The sequence below is a fragment of the Equus caballus genome, chromosome 8 (assembly GCF_041296265.1).
Source record: "Equus caballus isolate H_3958 breed thoroughbred chromosome 8, TB-T2T, whole genome shotgun sequence".
Lineage (NCBI taxonomy): Eukaryota > Metazoa > Chordata > Mammalia > Perissodactyla > Equidae > Equus > Equus caballus.
This window is the reverse complement of record NC_091691.1, coordinates 46,267,745-46,280,795: the sequence shown is the minus strand read 5'-3', so window position 1 is coordinate 46,280,795 and position 13,051 is coordinate 46,267,745. Positions and strand designations below refer to the sequence as shown.

The following is a 13,051-nucleotide window of genomic DNA, read 5'->3' as shown; positions in this document are numbered from 1 at the left end:
GACCATTCTGACTCTATTTTAAAAACGCCTTCCAAGTTTATATTTAACTCTGAGAAAACCCTGGTAAAAACCTCTTTGTTTAGGGAGGCATTATTAAATTTTTCTTTTTTTCCCATTATAATATTCTGGACGCTCCTTTCAGAAAAAGAAAGTCCTTTTGTGCTGTAAATTTTCTGCCATTCTATTTTCTTCATTCACAATTGGTGACTAAGTGTATTTGCATGGTAAGTAATATGCTGAATATTATGGACAACATACAGGAAATCTAGTCTCTAACCTTAACCTTTTATAATCTAATCCAGGAGGTAAGATTTCTAAATTTGGAGCACCTGGACAATCTGACCGTGGGCATGATAATGTTGGTGCAGACATACAGGGGCAAACGGTACGTTCACTTCCAACATACCTGCATGGGGATGTCATGTCCCACTGGAACTTGGGAACAGAAAAAGAGCTTATCAGACCATTCCAGCCTGGGGGTGGGGATGATGCAGATTGATTTAATTTAATCCAGTCCACAGGGACAAGTAGCAAAAAAAAACGAACATTCACATTTGTGCTTTTAGTTGTGAAAGTGCAGTATAGCTTTAAATATCTTTCCTGGTACCTTTCATTACATAACAGCCCAACTGGCAATAGGAAGGGCTGGAAAAAAAGATGAACAAGTCCCAAAAGGCCCAGAGATGTCCAGGGGCAGGGACAGGCAAGCTGCAAGTGCCAGGCAGCGGTGAGGAAGTGGCCTGAGGGTCTCTTCCAGAGGTCGAGTGTCCCAAAGGCAGATGGAGCGTGTTGTCACGGGTCCAAGCAGAAGATACAAAGTGGAAGTTGGACCAATGGGCAGAGGTGGTGACCGAGCAGTACAGGAAACAGGAAGTGGGGGCTGCACAGGGAGAGGCTCCAGCTCCCAGGAAGGCTCGGTGGCATGGAGAGACCTAAGAGACTCAGGCCAGAGGACCCATGGCAGAGTCCAAATCACGGGCAAACAAAGTTCCATGACTGGAACCAAAGGTCAAGTTTCAGAGCAGAGACAAAGTAAATTAAATCTTTTTCATGGATGACATCAGAAAGCAAAGACAAAGATAACTGATCAATGGACACAAGTTCTGGTCTGTAAGGGTTTTATCACACACACAAAAAACGTACCCTGGCATGCATACAAACGCTCATTGGATTCATCAGGAACAAGGTGCTGGAAACTGCTGGTCAGTCTCAGGCTGCGGAGGCCGAGGTCTCAGGATGTCCCAGGAAATCCCACTTCCCCAGGACTTTGTGCACGGCTCAGCTCAGCTGTGTCGCACAAGGTCCGCTCCTTGCCCCAAGGCTGGCTTGCATCAGTGGCTTCTCTGCTCTCCAGCTTAGAAGTTGTGTGGTTGCCTCCACTGTTGGATCCTCCCAGTCTTGACGGCAGATCCCACATCTTAGCAGAAGGAGCCTTTGGGTCCTGGGCAGCCGGCCGGTCGTTTTCATGCTTTCCTGGGAAGTCTGCTCTGCCTGGACAAGTCAGTCCTGTTGAAATCCTCCTTCAGCAGTGTTTCATCCGTACCTGCCCTCTCACAGACTTATGGACAGCCTTCTTCATTCATTTCCATCACCTTTCTTCCTTAATATTAACATGAAAAACTTTTTCCAAGTCATTTAATAGTAAGAATAATTTGTTCCCAGCACACCACACTATTATAATTGTTATTTTTTATAGGCCACAAATGTTACCAGAACTTCATGAGGATTACAATCAGTATCTAATACAGTGTCTGGGACATAGTAAGTACTTGATATTTGTTCAAGAAGAGTGAATAGGAGCCGGCCCGGTGGCACAGCGGTTAAGTTCGCACGTTCCGATTTGGCGGCCCGGGGTTCGCCGGTTCGGATCCCGGGTATGGACATGGCGCTGCTTGACAAGCAATGCTGTGGTAGGCGTCCCGCATATAAAGTAAAGGAAGATGGGCATGGATGTTAGCTCAGGGTCAGTCTTCCTCAGCAAAAAAGAGGAGGATTGGCAGCAGATGTTAGCTCAGGGCTAATCTTCCTCAAAAAAAAAAAAAAAAGAGTGAGTAAATCAATGAATTGTCATTAAAGACTCAAAATAGAATCCTATGACAGAACCAGACAGAGCAGACTGATGTGGCCTTGAGCCTGGAGCTTTGACCCCCCGGGGACTGCCAGTGGGTAGGTCCAACAGCACAGAGGGAGAGTCCCCGGAGAGACAGGCAGAGGTGACACCCCCATGGGAAGATACCTCTGTGGAAATGCGTGGCTGGAAATGTGCGGCCGTGTTGTCTACATTTCTCATTCCTCCTGTGAGCATGTCTGCCCTTCTCTGTGTATGTCTCTTCCCTTTTCTCCTCTTCCTGTCCTCTCTCTTCTCTTTTCTGACTAAAAGATAGAACTGAACACATTGTCATATCAACTAGGTAATTTTTTTCACTTTAAATAAAGGTGATTGAGTATATATTTCTCTATCACGCACACACAAAGCAACTAGCTTCCAAATCACATAATCACTTAGGTCAATTTCTATTTTACTTAATGTAAACTTAATTTTTTACAGCCCAATGGCCTCAACAAAACAAAGCTAACTTCTACAACTCTGGGACTGAGCAGTGCGTTTATGTGGTTCATACACTGAGCCAAGCATGTCGAGTGCCCACTTTGTGCCAGACACCAAAAGAAAAGACTCTTTACACACCCAATACACAACCTGCCCAACAATCCTGTGAGGGTGGAGGTACAGTCCCATTTCCCCACATGGCAGAGCTGAAATGAACCGGCTCTGTCTGACTTCAGAGCCCCACGAGGCACTAGTCCCAGCCACCCCTGTTAGCGGGAGAGCGATGTGCTCTAATATTCCCATGGAGAGGACACTGCGGAAGGCACATAGAAAGGGACAGAGAACACTCTGCAAATGGAACCATCGAGGACAGTCCCTATAAGAGGGGTGTGGATTAAGTGGCCCCGTGGGGCATAGAGCTGTATTAGGGCATTTCTATCACACCAGAGCAGTGCTCCAGGTCAGACGCCGGGCAGAACTGGTGGGAGTGTCCTTCTCTTCCTCAGTGACTTCCTGGGACACCCAGAGGCCACCTCCACCTCTCTAATCCCTTTTCCCCTAATCAGGGCTGGGTCTCAAACCTTCATTCACACAAACCAGAAATCACGCCCCCTGCCAACTGCGCTTGTCCTGGCTTTCTTCGCTAAGGGTGGGACAAAGGGTTTGTCTCCCCTCAAAGAATGCCAGGCATCCAGAGATCAGGGAGAATGTGGGTGAGGATCTCCTTCCTCGCTAAGTGGCTCTCAGCCTCAGGTTGTGCGAAGCTCTCTCCTGCACTGATTCTCTGCCTGGAGGAGGGGACTGACAGATGCATCGAAATCCTTTTAGTCATCAGATTTGACCTGGTTCTAATTCCACTTATAGGAACCAATCTTCAATTCTAAATTCAATTAACATTTCATGCACAGAGATGTTTGTTGAAGCATTATTGATAATAGTGGAAGATAGGAAACAACCAAAACGGCCAAACATAAGGGAATAATTAGAATACGCATGAAATGCTGTGCAGCCATTAAAATGGTTTTTATGAAGCATCCTACTAACATGAAGGAGTTATGTTTACAAAGTTCATTGTTTTATAGCACGCATGCAACACGAATCGAATTAAGTTTAAGAAAAGTAGTGTAGAAGAAAAGACTGGCAGGAAATGTGTCAAAATATTAATTAATTAAGTAATGGTATTTGGGGGGTTGGATTTTGTTTTTGTTACTTTTCAGGCTTTTCCAACTTTTGTGAAACTTGCCTACTATGCCACCACCCCTTTTTTTTAAATCGTGGTGAAGAAAATACACAACATAATATATACCATCTTAACCATTTTTAAGTATACAATTCAGTAGTGTTCAGTATATTCACATTGTTGTGCGACAGATCTCCAGAACTTTTCACCTTGCAAAATTCCTCTTAGTTTTTAATAGAAAAATAAAATAAAGACTATTTTAAATAATCTAAACTGCCCAGGCTGGTCCTGAACGTCGCCCTGCTTCAGCCGGTTTTTGAAATCCCGAGGAGAAGGCTCCTCTCCTTCCCCTTCCCTCCACCCAGGTCACCTCAAGGGATGGTCCAGCCTCCCTGCTGAGGGCTCACCCCTCTGGGCCTCTGCCCCACCCCCATCCCAGCATTTCTCTCCCCTCCTCCACAGCTCCAGGGCTGACTGCTGCTGTCTCAGCCCCCAGCCCCACACACCCTGCTGTGCGTCTCCCAGATGAGGGGCCAGAGTGAGGGGAGTGGGGGTGGAAGTTCCCACCTGCTGTCAGAGTGTGGCCGGGGCGGTGGGGAAGCTCTGGATGTTCGGGCTCGAGGGTCCTCACATGTGGTCTACGCAACGCCATCGTGTTACAGAGGAAGACACGGGGGCTCAGAAGTCAAAACACTTGTTAAGGGCTCATCGGGGACTAGACCGCAGGTTCTGTCGCCTTATTCAGAGCTCCTCCTTTTAGAACCTGCTGAAGACTATTATATTGTGTGTGGTATCAGAGAAAGTGGTCAGTGTTGGAGTTGATTCTATGACTGGAAATTTAACAAACGGAGAGAGTTGGGCTGCGCTGGGTAAAGCCTTTTGATTGCAGTTAAGTGCGAGACGCTGCCCGTTTTTGCCTCGTTGCTGCACAGCACGGCAACAGCTCCATGTTCATCAGAGAGGTGTCCGGTCATTTGTGTTATCAGCCTGATTTCCTACACTCAGCTCGACACATGAATGTTTATTCTTCATTGTGTACTTCGTGGATATATGCTCACTGCTTTCTTAGAAATAGATGAAATGGGACAATCAGGTTGCCTTTTAGACCCACTAGTTTTTGTCTGATTTAAGTTAGGACAGCTGCTGATTAGTCACAGGATGTGAGAGCTGGGAGGGAATTTAAAGATCGTGTGGTCTTCCTCACTCACTGGGTAATTCGGAAACATTTTATCTAAACCTAGAACTTCCAGGATGCAGGGTTAAGCGTCACCGTTTATGTCCAGACTCACTTCCCACGTAGAAGAAAACAGGCCGCAGGAGCCACACTCCATGTGGCCTCCTCTGGCACTCCAGGGGTTTAGCAATTCCATAAAAACAAAAATATTTTCTAACCACACATCCCAGACCTTGGCTAGGAAAGGTATATAAAACAAGATCTTTATTTTTGTTCCTAAGGCTACACAAAAGTGCCCTGAGGGGGAGTGTGGATGGGCGTGCCCATCACCCGACCATCACGACTGTCCAAATGAACCCAAACACTGACACAGGGCTGGGGAGGGGTGGGCTGCTCAAGACAACTGGGCCCAGTCTCCTCAGTGCTCTGGCCCTTCAGTCCTTCATCTGCCCACAGTAGGTCAGCAGCTCAGCAGTCGACTATCTCCCAGACCAGCCTGGTGCCTCGCACATCATAGATGTCCAGCTAACGTTGGGGTTGAATTGGATCCCAAGGAGCTGTGCTCCCTACTGCCCAGGTGAACATCACGGAGGCCCCTCAGAGTTCCAGAAGGAATAGGTATTCTCCCCTTTCCTCCCTCTCCACACTTGACTCATCATGGATCAAAGAGACTGAGCCTGTTTTTCAAGACCTCCAGCCTTGGGAAGTCCTCCTCTTCCCTTCCAGCCACTGTCCCTCAGCCGCATGGCACTCTGCACTCATCCGTTCCTTTTCTGTCCACGTGAAGGGAGAAAGCCCATGACCACGCTCCTCGGGGCAGCTCTTTACCTACAGAACCGGGAGGCTGTTGCCAGGCTGCTGTGCGCTCCACTCGCTGGGCTAAATTGTGCACTCTCCCCCTCATCATCTTATTTGAGAAGTTTTCAAACCTCTAGGAAAGTTGAAAGAATAATACGACAATAAAATGAACTCCCAACGGTTGACATTTATCTACTGTTAACATTTTGATACATTTCCTCTCTCTTTCTACACAAGCCCCCCCCCATCCTTTTTCATGAAGCATTTGAAAGCAAGCTGCGTGCACATGACAGTTCAGCATGGCTCTCCTGTGTAACCAGTATCAGTATCACACTTTAAAAAATAGCATCAACTAGATATCATTTAATTTCCCCAACTGTCCTCAAAATGCGTGTTAGAGATTAACCCAACAACAACAATTGGGATGCATTCAGGGTTCACGCTGGCACTGGGCTGCTGCATCTCCAAGGTGCTTTTCACCTCTCCTCAGACGTCTTTTTTTTTTTTTTAATCCTGAACAATCTTTGCAGCTTTATTCTTAACACTCTTGGAGTTTTCCAGATCTTCTGTAATTAGATTTATGCAGAAAGACCGAAATAAACGGTAGCGGTGAGACGCGGGGAAGCACCCTGCCGGCCCGGGGGCCTCGGGATTCCGCGTCCCAGGACGGACCCCCACGGCAACCCGCGGCGGCAGCTCCCTCGGGCGCCCTGGCCGGGCTGTCCTCTGCGGAAGAGAGCCTCTTGCAACTTACAGTAAAACCGGCAGTGATTGCTGCCCTGTGAAATTCTGAGCCTAGAAGGGCTAGACTCATTTTTTAAATGGGAATAATTAATAACCTAATGGCCGGTAGGGGCATCCTCCAGGACACCCCATAAGGCAGAGGGGACCTTCTGGCCAGCCGGGTGCTTCTTGCCCGTGGTTGGGAGAGCCACGGGCAGCCAGAGATCGTGGATTTCGCAGGCTGTGGAATGCAGCGAACCGGAGTGGGGGCCTCCAGCCTGAACACACTCCCTTTTCCTCTCCCTCCAAATCCAACCACAGAGTCAGATCACCCTTCTCAGTGTTTTTCAAACTGCTACTCACCTGTTAGTGGGTCTTAAATCAATTCCCTCCTCAGCCTAAGGTCTTTGCTTCATTTGAGAGAAGAATCTGGGGAGGCGGGTGACACCTGATGGAGGCCCTGGAAATGAGCTGCAGGGGGAGTGTGGGATCGCCTTGTGTCTGGGGCTTCCACTTACTCTGAACTGCCACATTAGCTCACGAAAGTTGTTTGCAGAACTTGCTAACATTTTTAGCTGCTTGATTCTTACCACTTTTATTTTATTTTGTTTTTTTGAGGAAGATTAGCCCTGAGCTAACATCTGCCAATCCTCCTCTTTTTGCTGACCCCGAGTTAACATCCATGCCCATCTTCCTCCACTTTATGTGTGGGACGCCTGCCACAGCATGGCTTGCCAAGCAGTGCCATGTCCGCACCCGGGATCCGAACCGGCAAACCCCTGGCCAACCGAAGTAGAACATGCGAACTTAACGGCTGCGCCACCAGGCCGGCCCGATTCTTACCACTTGTATGGAGCCACCTCTCCCCCGATACTTGGTCAAAGTAGAACAGTTCGTATATTCTCTCTGCTGGGAAGGACTTGTCCCTCTTTGGAATTCAGTCGAGAACTTTATGCCCACCAGGTCCTGTGCCTGCTGCTATCATCCTGTCTGGGACACTTATTCTGGCAGAGTCTGGCTCAGTCATCTTTGTATTGTCAGAGCCAAGGACAATTTGGGGTATTGAGCCAACACTTAATAAATGTGTGCTTCATGAAAGACAATAAATAAATCCATGGGTCTTAAATAAGAGTGCACATTTGAAATCCCCTACGAGCTTACTCAAAGTCCACACATCTGAGACGTCCCACCACAGAATTGGAAGCTCCCCCTGGTGTGGTTGGAGATTTTAATTCCCAGGTGATCTTAATTTTAAGACCCCCCTAGAATAAATGATCAACATGGAGACAAATTAAATGATGCCTCCAAGAGCAATAACTAGAGTGCAGGGTCCCAAGTGGCTGCCGTGGCCCACCTGCCTGTCACAGTTCAAAGCATATTATATTCACAGTCCTTGTCACATCTGAAATGAAAAATGCTCATGATTCTCAGCCCCAGAAGTGGAAAATTGACAGGTTTTTTTTTCCTGCTTTATCTCCCCAAACCACCCCCGTACATAGTTGTATATCTTAGTTGCAGGTCCTTCTAGTTGTGGGATGTGGGACACCGCCTCAACGTGGCCTGATGAGGGGTGCCATGTCCACGCCCAGGATCCGAACCCTGGCCGCCGCAGCGGAGCGCGCTAACTTAACCACTCGGCCATGGAGCCAGCCCCTAACTGACAGTTTTGACTTGGTGACACCACCTCCAGCAGCGAGGTAAGCGAGGAGTCCAGGAAAACGTAGGGAGGCACCAGCTCCCAGGGGCCCCACGGCAGAGCCAGCGCTCCTCACATTTCCGCCCAGCCCTCACCTGGAAGCTCTGTCGCCCCTGAATTCAGGCCAGAGGAGCCTCTCTGCTGGGCTCCTCTAGCATCTCCCCAACACAGTGAGCCGTCTGCAAGGCCGAGGGGACTTGCCTCTGCGTTCCAGGTCTTGTCTAGGTGCCCCGCCCTTAGCGGCCCAAACAGGCCTGCTTCCCTGCGGCGGTCTCACCCCCAGTGCTCGCCAACCCCACCCCCACCCCCATCTTGGGCAGGGTGGACCACTTGGAGGTGCAGGTGAGACGTCCACCCTGAACACACAAGGCCCCATGTGCACAGTGGAGCTGCAAGGACAAAGATAAGAGGGTCAGGTCGAGGGCTGGGGCCTGCTCTCCAATTCTGTCACATTCCAGCAGAGAATTATGAGCATCATGTTGGAAAATTCTAAGTTCAAACTTGGCCTTCAGAGCATCATAAAGGTACATATTTGTCAAAGTGGGAAATTAGAGCATATTGCAAATATTGCATGATAACTTTTAAATACAGTCCTATGATACATGGGCCTCCATCTGTACACTTACCCTGGGCCCTGCAGGTGTCAGGGGCAGCCCTGAAAGGTCACCTTCTGTCTGCATGATCACTGCACGGCCGCCTGGCTGAAGAAACAGCAAGTTCACAACATGCCTGCGTGTGGGTTATCTCGTCTAATTCTTACAACCACCCTAGACATTAGCTGCTGTGTGAGCCTGTGTCACAGATCGGGGGCGTGAGTGCAGACAGGTGAGGCATGGGTCTGTCACAGAGCACATGAGGGACAGAGGCAGGCCCTGACCATGGTAGTCCGACCAGGTGGCGCTTGGCCCTGCATTTCCCTGTTTCCCAGCACGCTGCGCACTGTGCGCAGCCCACCACCACAGTGCAGATGCTCCCGGGCCCCCTGGATAAGTGTTCCTCTCATGTCCATCTGGCCTGTGAGCATGTTGTTCTGGTTGGTCAAATATATTTCTTTAATACTATATATGAAATATCATTTTTCAAAAGAATTAGAACCCAAGAAAATATCCTTACCTAGACTGCGCTCAACCCAGGCTAGCGTCTAACAGTCTACAGGCCACCTGTATACCTTTGATTCTTCCAGGTGTGACCAGGATCCGTCAGCTGGACGGGACTGAGAGTATAATGGGGTCACAGCTACATCCAGGCACCGCTGACGTTGGCCCCAGGCGCCCATTTGCCAGAGGAGCAGGACCTTAGCTCCGCTTTGCCGGAGGCCTGCCAGAGAGAAAGCTTCGACAATGCTGTGCTGGAGGTGCTGGAGGGCAAAGGAGCTTAACCCGAGAGTTAACCTGGAGCTTCGGCTGGTGGCGACTCCTCCATCCTTGGTTGTGGCTGTGCAGCCAGAGCCTGCTCACCCTGGTGACAGGAGAGCCGCAGTTTGTCACAGTCCTTGAAGGCCAGGTGGCAATGCCCAGAGAGAGGAACACCCCTCCCACCTCCCACAGCACCAGTCTCCATTCCCATGGCAGCACTGGCCCTCCTGGCACGCCGACAGTGGGATAGTCATTCCCTTCTGAAGAACCCATCCTCTATCTGCCAAGAGTCACATCACATGAAAGCACAATGGTCCGATGTCATTACCTTTGTCAAAATCTGGAGTTTTACTTGAAAATAAGACCATGGGTGGCCATCACTAGCCCAGTTTCAGAGCCTGACATGGCCCCTTGTGGTCCTTCCCCGGGGGCTTCTTGGCATTTGGAGAGGAGAGGATGGGACCCTGATTCTTTGGTCACAGCAACACAGAAAAGGGGCGGGAGGAGCAAGCACGTGATCCCTGTCTCCTATGTCCTGAGGGGTTTTCAACACCAGTGTCCAGACCTCGGCAGTGACCCCGGAGTCCTTGCTGCAGATGACTGACTGTGGAGGAAACAGAAGAAGGCAGTGGAGGAGAAGGGAAATGTGATCAAAGGCGCAGGAGAAGACGGAGGGCTCGGGGGCCAGACAGCAAGCAGACGGGAGGGCGTGAGAGTATCAAGGCCATGGACTGAGAACTCCATTATCCCCTCAGACTCAGACAAGAGGACCCTGCTTGTGGGCTGCATCCCTCCCAAAGGGCTGCTGGGATGTCCCCACTAGGGGTCCACTCCCCTGCTTCAGCACCCAGGACCTCAGGACTCCCTGCCCAAACATCCTGGAACCTGCTTCCAGGGCCCCCTCCTCTCACAGGTGACTGCGACACTGATGTGCACCAACGGGTGGCCCAGGGACGGCTCTGTAAGGGCGAGGGAGGACAAGATTGGGCTGAGCACTGGGGTGTCCACAGGCATGCCTGGGAGATCCTTCCCAGGTGAGACGAAGTTGGAGGCGAGAAGAAAGGGAGGCGAGCTGATGCTGGGGCTGGAGGCTGGTGGCCAGCCCTCCTCTCACCGCCACTCCTGATGCAAATCCCCAAGGAGTCTGGGAATCCTACGCTGGACCTGGCTTTCCAGGTACAAAGGTGTGGTCAGCCCTCCACGTCCACAGGTTCTGCACCCGCGGATTCAACCAATCCTGGATGGAAAGGCCTCCCATGGTTGTGTCTGTACTGAACATGTAGAACTTTTTTCTCGTCATTATTCCCTAAACAAATATATTTGCACAGCATTTACATTGTATTATGTATTATAAGTAATCTAGAGATGATTTCAAGCATATGGGAGGATGTGCCTAGGTTACACGCAAATACCACACCGTTTTATATAAGGGACTTTAGCATCCACGGATTTTGGTATCTGAAGGGGGTCCTGGAAACAATCCCGATATCGAGGGATGACTGTCTGTCTTTAAGGTGGGAGGACAGAATGCCCTCTCCATGACTTGTGTAAGCTTCATTTGTAATTTCTATAACTTTAGACATATGTGTATGCTTGCTCCGGCCCCGTCAATATTAGGGACCCACCTCAGACTCATGGTGGAATCCTTTCACCCCCACTTGCCAGCAAGGTGATGGCTGCTCTGAGCCTCCATTTCCTCATCGGCAATAGCACCTGCCCTGGAGGGTTGATGTGATGATTTCCTAAGTTCTGTACAAAAGCATCCAGCCATGAGCCTTAATCACCTTAGTTACCTCCTCCCCTCATGGTGAGGATGCTAGGCTGGGGTGCGTGTCAAAGGGAGTGTCCATTAGAAACGCCAATAAATCAACTTTCCCCCCATCAAATCCAGATAACAGTGGTGTCCCTGAAGCCACACTGACACCTCCTTTCTGTTTCCATCAAATACCTGGGACTCAAATTTCCACCCAAGAACTGGCATTGAAAAGGTGGCTATTTCAGCAAACTACTGAAGCTTCTAAAGGAGACACTTTTCTTTAAACTACTTAGCGACTTGATTCCACAGGGACTGAGTGACTTGAGCTGAAGAAAGGCTCTTTTAGGAACCATACGCCCTCCACTTGCCTGGCCCCTGCACTAGACTCAGCATCAGCAGATGCTTAAAGGGAGCGTTTCCAGGGCCGGCCCAGTGGTGCAGTGGTTAAGTTCCCATGCTCTGCTTTGGCAGCCCTGAGTTGGCCGGTTCTGATCCCGGGTGCAGACTTACGAACCGCTTGGCAAGCCATCCTGTGGCAGGCGTCCCACCTGTAAAGTAGAGGAAGATGGGTATGGATGTCAGCTCAGGGCCAGTCTTCCTCAGCAAAAAGAGGAGGATTGGCAGCAGATGTTAGCTCAGGGCTAATCTTCCTAAAAAAAAAAGGGAACATTTCCTTGGAGTCAATAACTAAATTGAGCAATGGCAACATTAGAGTGCTGAACACTCAGAAGAGCTTGGCTGGGTCATCTCAGGCTCAGAGTCGATGGGGAGCAGAGGTGAGGCTGTGGTCCCCTCACCTGCCTCCCTGGTAGTGTCCCGTGTGTAAAGAGAGATGTGGGGACCTACAAGAAGGCAGAGAAGCAGCATTGCAGGGGAGTGCAAGGGGATAGGGGCAGGGATCCAAAGTTTCAAGAAATTAATCCCTAAAATTAGAAACATTTGAAAAACTCCAAAAGAAATTTTCTGAAAAAGTTCTCTACCTCTTTCTAACCACACACATACACATTAGGATTTTCCCAAAGCTTTAACATCTCTAAAAAGAAACTGCTGGTGCAAATTACAGAACATAGTTGCTTCCTCATTGTGCAGCATTTCCATTGGCCTGGGAGGGGAAGCAGCCCGGGGTTTCCAGAAGCTCCCTACCTAAAGTGTTCACTTGAGGAAACTCTTGCAAAAGTCTTTGGTGGATGCACATTCAGACCCAAGGGGCCCCCGCAGAACCAGGGCCCCGAGGGCAAGCCTTTTATTTTACAGATGAGTAAACTGAAGGCCTGAGAATCCAAGGGAGTTCACACAGAGCTAATTGGAAACAGGCCTGGAATTGAGATCCCAGTCACCCTGACTCACCATGCAGTGGTCATTCCTTCCCCCAACAAGACCAGCCTGGGAGAGGGGCTATTGTTCCCTGAGGACCTAATTCACGCCCAGAAGCACCCTTGATTTACACCTGGCCTGCATTAGGCATTTGCTGCAAGAGTACAGGTGCGAGTGAGCCTAGCCAGCGCAGTTGCCCTAGGAGTGGAATGGGGGGAGGGGCACGCCTGTGGGAAGGCTGGCCGCAGCAGGGCCCAGGCTGTGTGAGGAAAGCAGTCCCTGGCCAGGAGTGAGGGCAGCTGAGCAGAGAGGGTAGGGGGCCCGAATGCCCATCAGCTAACAAGTGAGGACTTTGTTTACCACCTGGAGGGGCTGAGGGGACCAGGTTCCCAGGAGGAGCTGGGAAATGGGAGGTTGGGGTTCAAAAAGAGGTCAGAGCTGCAGAGAGACATTTGGGAACCATTTTACAAAATAAGTATGGAGCCATGCTTTGCATAACAGAATTGT

At 49.8% G+C, this 13,051-nt stretch overlaps 1 long non-coding RNA gene across 1 annotated transcript; it reads right to left on the bottom strand.

Moving 5' to 3' along the window:
* Window positions 1-6,787: 6,787 nt before the first annotated feature.
* Window positions 6,788-10,598, bottom strand: LOC138915248 (uncharacterized). The gene is made up of 5 exons (XR_011420933.1): window positions 9,803-10,598; window positions 9,511-9,577; window positions 9,288-9,436; window positions 8,746-8,820; window positions 6,788-6,894 (listed from the first exon to the last, which is right to left on the bottom strand). It is a non-coding gene; the product is annotated as an uncharacterized lncRNA (long non-coding RNA).
* Between the last annotated feature and the right edge of the window lie 2,453 nt (window positions 10,599-13,051).